The sequence below is a fragment of the Saccostrea cucullata genome, unplaced genomic scaffold (assembly GCF_032062105.1).
Source record: "Saccostrea cucullata isolate Sc308-1 unplaced genomic scaffold, CSIRO_AGI_Scuc_v1 ctg6878, whole genome shotgun sequence".
In the NCBI taxonomy this organism is placed as follows: domain Eukaryota; kingdom Metazoa; phylum Mollusca; class Bivalvia; order Ostreida; family Ostreidae; genus Saccostrea; species Saccostrea cuccullata.
The window spans coordinates 1-6,756 of record NW_026931663.1 but is presented as its reverse complement, the minus strand read 5'-3'; the positions used below and the strand labels follow the sequence as shown (position 1 = coordinate 6,756).

The following is a 6,756-nucleotide window of genomic DNA, read 5'->3' as shown; positions in this document are numbered from 1 at the left end:
TCATCACAGTATCATGTTAGTAAATAAATCATATGTCCCACTACCTCGGCTACCAATCTTTCCATTTAAAATTCAAGTGTGCATTTTAATACCAAGCATTATTTGATGTCAGTGAAACTGTCTCCTATTCTTTTTCTTTCCTTTTATTTAAAGCCACCAAATATATTTTCTTAATTTTTCAGAGGAATAAAGAGGGAATATATCTGCTGATAAAGAACAGAAGAAGCCACAGACAAAAGTCATGGTATCTCAGGTGAGTGGTGTGACCCATGGGCCTCCTGTTATAAGTACATTTCATGTGTAATTTCTTACACTGATGTCATTCACATGAACTTCATAAAAGGTATGCACTGTACTTTTGCTTTATAACCAGAGACTTTAATATCATATAATCAGACATGTTATAATAACAGATAGTTTTCTCCCTGCAGGTTATTTCTCATGGTTGTCATCTTGGAGGAATAACTAGCAAATTAATTTTCCTCTTTTTTAAGCAACCAATTCTTCATATAACACAAATATAAGGACCAAAAATTTTAATGACTAAAATTATGAATGAAAGAATTTTTGTAAAAAGAACATTTTTAATGCGTCATCTTCATCCAGTTGCCCATGTTAAGTTAAAACAAATTTATTGAATTAATTATGAAGGAATTAGGACTTTTTGACCTCCAAGATGGTGACCAATCATCTTCGCTAGCCAAGGGTTTCTGATACGCTACTCTCCTATGGAACCCTTGGCATACGGTGTTGTTAGAAGTTGGGTTTTTTTCTCGAGTTCTGATTGGGATTCGGTACACCCAGTCGACCAATCAGCATGATCAGCAATTGATTTTTGTTAATGACGATATTTGCGTTTGGGATACTTCTTGACTCTTTAATCTCAGGAAATCCGAATGAAAAACGCAAGTAAATGACGATCCGTAAGATAACATGCAATCCTATGAATAGCTATGGTGTCATCCAATATCTTCTAAATAATATATGTGATTAAAAATCTGTATTGAAGCTTCAGATTTGTACTACATGTAGTAATAATAAATAAACAAAACTAAATTATTGCTTATTAATTATTCTTGAAAAAACTTTGATTTAATTTTTTGTAAACACGCGTCTTTATTTCTATCGATGACGCAATCTGTGCGTACCTGATAGATTCAAGATCACATAACGAAAACAATCCCATCTTTTGACTTCACCGTAGGCCAAGGGTTTATGAGGAGTGTAGCCTATCAGAAACCCTTGGCTAGCGAAGATGGTGACCAATAGGAAATAACTCCACACATACATATGCCCTTTTCTGGTATAACACTGTATAATCATGATAATTATGAAAGTGGTTTTGTGTGAAGAGATTTGATGTATAATATTATTTTTACTGCATCATGTGCATGAATGAATGATAACAAATTTTGTTTTAGCTAACTTTTTTATTTATCCACATGTTTATGTAATGTTTTCCAGAATCAAGATGCCCCAATTTCTATTCATAATCCAAATTAACAAGGAACATGAGGAATAAGCATGAACAATACATGATGAAGTGGACAGAGAAATGCAAAGAACCCTGTGAAAGTTAGCCAATAGTCAGGTATATTGCTCCAATTTTTGTGAGCTGGCTTAGCTATATAGCCACCTTATTCTGAGATCTGTGCAGCAAGTATATGGTCAACATTCTTGATATCAAGTAATGTGGATACAAGTGTCCTTTATTAATCTGTTTGGCTGGTGCACATCCTCTCTATGGTTTGGTTGTCCAGTTTGGGCCTAAGTAAAACTTCACAGATAAAGACATGATAAAGTTGCATGCACTAATTAATAATTAACAGGAATGAAGAAATAGGATTATTTGTTCTTGTTTTTACCTTCAGACAAGTACTTCACACGATAGCTTAATTAACATTTTTTTTAAATATGTGTTTCCTAATATAACAAATACTTCTCTTTTCCATCCTCTATTTTATCATTTTAATGAAATACTTTTTTTCATGTGTGTGTGTTCAAATCCTTCTTTTTCTTCCCTAACATTAGAGCCTGTAGAATATATATGAAATAAATTCAAACATTTTCCTGGTGTATCAAGCTTTGAAATCCTTTTCCTAATCTTTTGAATTTCTTTTTAGGTTTCAGCAATAAAAGAGGAAGAATGTATCGGAATCCTGGATAATTAAAAAATTTGTCTTGGATTGGTAAGTATACGGAGATGGAATATCAATTGATCAATAATAAATTGCTTGGTATAACATATTGTGAACGAAAGTGGAAGAAAAAAAATCCATATTCCTTTTTGACTTATTGCATGGAAACAACCTTCAAAACAGTTGCAATTTCTTATACTTTTTAGCTCACCTGAGCCGAAGGCTCAAGAGAGCTTTTCTGATCACATTTTGTCCGGCGTCCGTCTGTCCAGCTGTCCTCCGTCTGTAAACTTTTCACATTTTCGACTTCTTCTCAAGAACCGCTGGGCCAATTTAGCGACCAAACTTGCCACAAAGCATCCTTGTGTGAAGGGGATTCAAGTTTGTTCAAGTAAAGGGCCACGCCCTCATTCAAAGGGAGATAATTGAGAATTAGTGAAGATTTGGTGGTATGTTTTAAAAATCTTCTTCTCAAGAACCACTGTGCCAGGAAAGATGAAACTTATGGGGAAACATCCTCAGGTAGTGTAGATTCAAGTTTGTTCAAATCATGTCCCCCGGGGGTAGGGCGGGGCCACAATGGCCGACCAAAGTTTTACATAGAAATATATAGGAAAATTCTTTAAAAATCTTCTTCTCAAGAACAGCAAAGCCATAATTGCTCATATTTATATGGAAGCATCCCCAGGTAGTGTAGATTCAAGTTTGTTCAAATCATGACCCCCGGGGGTAGGGCGGGGTCACAATGGGCAACCAAAGTTTTATATAGAAATATATACGGAAAATTCTTTAAAAATCTTCTTCTTAAGAACAGAAAAGCAATAATTGCTCATATTTATAAGGAAGCATCCCCAGGTAGTGTAGATTCAAGTTTGTTTAAATCATAACCTCGGGGGTAGGGCAGGGCCACAATGGCCGACCAAAGTTTTATATAGAAATATATAGGAAGATTCTTTAAAAATCTTCATCTTAAGAACAGCAAAGCCATAATTGATCATATTTATATGGAAGCATCCCCAGGTAGTGTAGATTCAAGTTTGTTCCAATCATGACCGCCGGGGTAGGGCGGGGCCACAATGGGCAACCAAAGTTTTATATAGAAATATATAGGAAAATTTTCTTTAAAAATCTTCTTCTCAAGAACAGCAAAGCCATAATTGCTCATATTTATATGGAAGCATCCCCAGGTAGTGTAGATTCAAGTTTGTTCAAATCATGACCCCCGGGGGTAGGGCAGGGCCACAATGGCCGACCAAAGTTTTATATAGAAATATATAGGAAAATTCTTTAAAAATCTTCTTCTTAAGAACAGCAAAGCCATAATTGATCATATTTATATGGAAGTATCCCCAGGTAGTGTAGATTCAAGTTTGTTCCAATCATGACCGCCGGGGTAGGGCGGGGCCACAATGGGCAACCAAAGTTTTATATAGAAATATATAGGAAAATTTTTTTAAAAAACTTCTTCTCAAGAATAGCAAAGCCATAATTGCTCATATTTATATGGATGCATCCTCAGGTAGTGAAGATTCAAGTTTGTTCAAATCATGACCCACGGGGATAGGGCAGGGCCAAACCTTTCTTTGGATTTAAACTTTTCAAATAGTATTGTAAACCAATTTCTACTTTTTCCTAGCCACAATGCTTCGGGTGAGCGATGTGGCCCATGGGCTCTTGTTTTGAGGTGAAATGTGGTTCAGATTAGAGATGAACAAATGTGAATATATTTATTTTTGGTTGATTTTTGTGATGAATTTTAGAGGCAATAAAAAGCCTTGGAAATAAGGATAGAACTTGATAATGGCAAAATAATGAAAATATGTTTTTGTTTTCCAAATTGATTATACCTTATCAAAGAGAAAAATGATATCTGAGCCGTAACTTTAATTGATCAATTTCCCTTTCTCTTTAAATTTATCCAAGCAAATATTTTATTTTTTCTGGGCTTCATCTTAAAAGGAAAAATTTCTTTTACATCTTTTTTTTTCTTTTGGCCCCAAGAACTCTCTAACGATGTCATTTCAGCTCGCCTAGAGTTTAAGCAACATTGGCAATGTTTATGAGTCAGAGAGGACCTATTGATTTTTGCTGGTTGGTGACCAGGCAGATAGCAGTAGTCGGAATCCTAGACTATATTGGCTACAGAATCACATGGACATTATATACACACTGACGATCACATTGTTACAACCTCTCGATCTGCCAGCCACGTGCAGCTTCTGATAACAATACAGCATCGGATCAAATTCTGTCCACAAGTGATGCTTCCATATTACTTCTCCTTCCCGATTGGGAATAAGCCTGCAATTTTTTTTCTGGAGTCATTAGGATTTTCACACTTGTTCCGTAAGTTTTATTTTAAGTGTATTGTTCTGTTTTGGAGTCTTCAAGTAATGATGAGGGGTAATTAGTACATGTATATGCCAAACTGCTCAAGTACCATGTCAGGTGTAAATTCTTAATCCGGGTAATAATGGACATTGCAGTTTGTTGAATCACTGAGTCATTATGAAGCTTTTCAGCTAAGTATGGAATTATTCTGATTTTATTTCAATGAATATCAAATATATGCGCTTGCCGTGCTTGTAGTCACTAATGTACTTGTATTAGCAATGCAGACTGCCAACTTGTTAAATCAATGAAACTTGTTGCATTATACTGGGAGGTTTTTTTATGGTTAGAATAATTTACAGGTTAAATATTAATAGGTCTCTTAACTGGTATTATAGTATTTTAATATTAATGCATCAACTACAGTAATTGATGTATGTATAAGGCACAAGGATTTCTCCCATAGAAATCATGGGATGTCTGGCCCAACTCATATTTCATTAAAATTTTTTGATATTGCACCTTTGCTAATAGTAATATAATGTTAACAAATTCAACAAGGGGATAGGGGGATCATCGATGCTTATTTATAAATTGGTTTTGTTCGCATTACAAAGTCATGTATTGGGGAATTTTAACATGTTTAAAAAGTAATTTTTATTAACAACTGTCAAATGATATTTTATTGTCATAGCTCAATTCCAAATGGTACCAGAACAATAAATTTTGTTATTTATTCTTTGCAAATATAAATTTTCATCACTAGCCAAATAATATCGGTAAGATTAATTAGCAGATCCACTGAACATGCATGGTCTAGAAATGCAAATTTTAATTTGAAATGAAAAATTTATTATTTTTATCATTTGATAATTGACAGTGATAAGTTAATAAATCGGCAGCATTTTACATTTTTTCTTGAAAATTAAAGGCTAGAATTCACTATGGTAATTAAGTGCTATTTTTATATAAGCTTTAAAAATTTATTTAAATAATTTTTACATGTTGGATGCAGACATTGTGACTAAAGAGAAACATATAACATTTTATGTTTGGTTTTAGCACATATAATCAGATTTCTTCATAACTATATAAAAAAATTGAATGGAAATTATTTCAATAAGAGAAACAATTGATATAATAATCAAGAGTGATTGTTTCTTAGATGCGACATAATTATAACAGAAAAAATAATTTCAATTTTATCATTATATTACAATTCTGCACTGTATCTTATGGTAGAAGCACTGTAGAGGCTTTTGGTCTTTGGCCTTGTTTGTTTATAGATTGATTTTCTCTCTTTGTGCACACTTCAGTTCTCTTTATTGAGCAATTAATTGTCCATTATCAGGCCATCAGAGAAGAAAAGTACCTTATAGCAAGCTATAAAAGCAAATCCTACATGTTTTCTTTGTCAGTGCATCATGTGGATTAGCAAGACAAATGTTGAAAAAATTGAGTCTTTAAATCTTTACAATCTGTATACTACTGTAGATATTACTTGACGTGTTTCCATCATGGAAAGTACTGTAACAGTGTACTATTAAATGATGAATTGGATTTTTTTAAAATATACATGAATGAAGTTGCAGTTCAAAATACTGTATAAGCAGAATTTTTACTGAGGATTAAAGTTTGGCATTATTAGCATGGGTGCTGAGATTGCTTAAACTGAATATGGCTAAAAAAATTGCGTTTAATTTGTAAAAGCTTCTTTATATATATTTTGAGCATTTTAGAATTGCTAAAATTACACCTTGCCAAAAATAAATTACCAATTTTTAAGAACAAATTTCTAAAGGTTTCTGATCTTGCTAAAATTTCCACTTATACGATAATTAGAATTAATCTATTTTAAGTAAAGTGTAGTTTTAACAAATTAAGGCTTTGAAAATTTTTTTTATAATGACAGAGGTGTCTTGTCACCTAGTCTTTCCTGCACTTACTCTGACAATGAAATTTTTGCCGTTGCTCAACATTGTTGCCCTTAATGTTCCTTTGCATTTTAAAATTTGCCCTTTTTCCTTTACATTATTCCCTCAGACAGTGCTCCTTACATTGTTGCCCATAATGCTCCTTTAAATTTTTGCCCTTAATGATCCTGTACATTGTTGCCCTTCCTCTTTTACATTGTGCCCTTTGTGGTCTTTAATATTGTTGCCCTTAATTCCCCTGTTACATTGTTGCCCTTGCCCCTTTATATTGTTGCCCTAAATGCCCTTAAAGTTTACATTGTTGCCCTTTATACAACTTAAAATTTTGCCCTTCATTCTTTACATTGTTGCTC

The 6,756-nt window shown here is 33.4% G+C and overlaps 1 long non-coding RNA gene across 1 annotated transcript; it reads left to right on the top strand.

The window, feature by feature from the left end:
• Positions 1 to 1,509: 1,509 nt before the first annotated feature.
• On the top strand, positions 1,510 to 4,402 carry LOC134233229 (uncharacterized). Its single transcript, XR_009984939.1, has 3 exons — positions 1,510 to 1,591; positions 2,124 to 2,189; positions 4,164 to 4,402. It is a non-coding gene; the product is annotated as an uncharacterized LOC134233229 (long non-coding RNA).
• Positions 4,403 to 6,756: the final 2,354 nt, after the last annotated feature.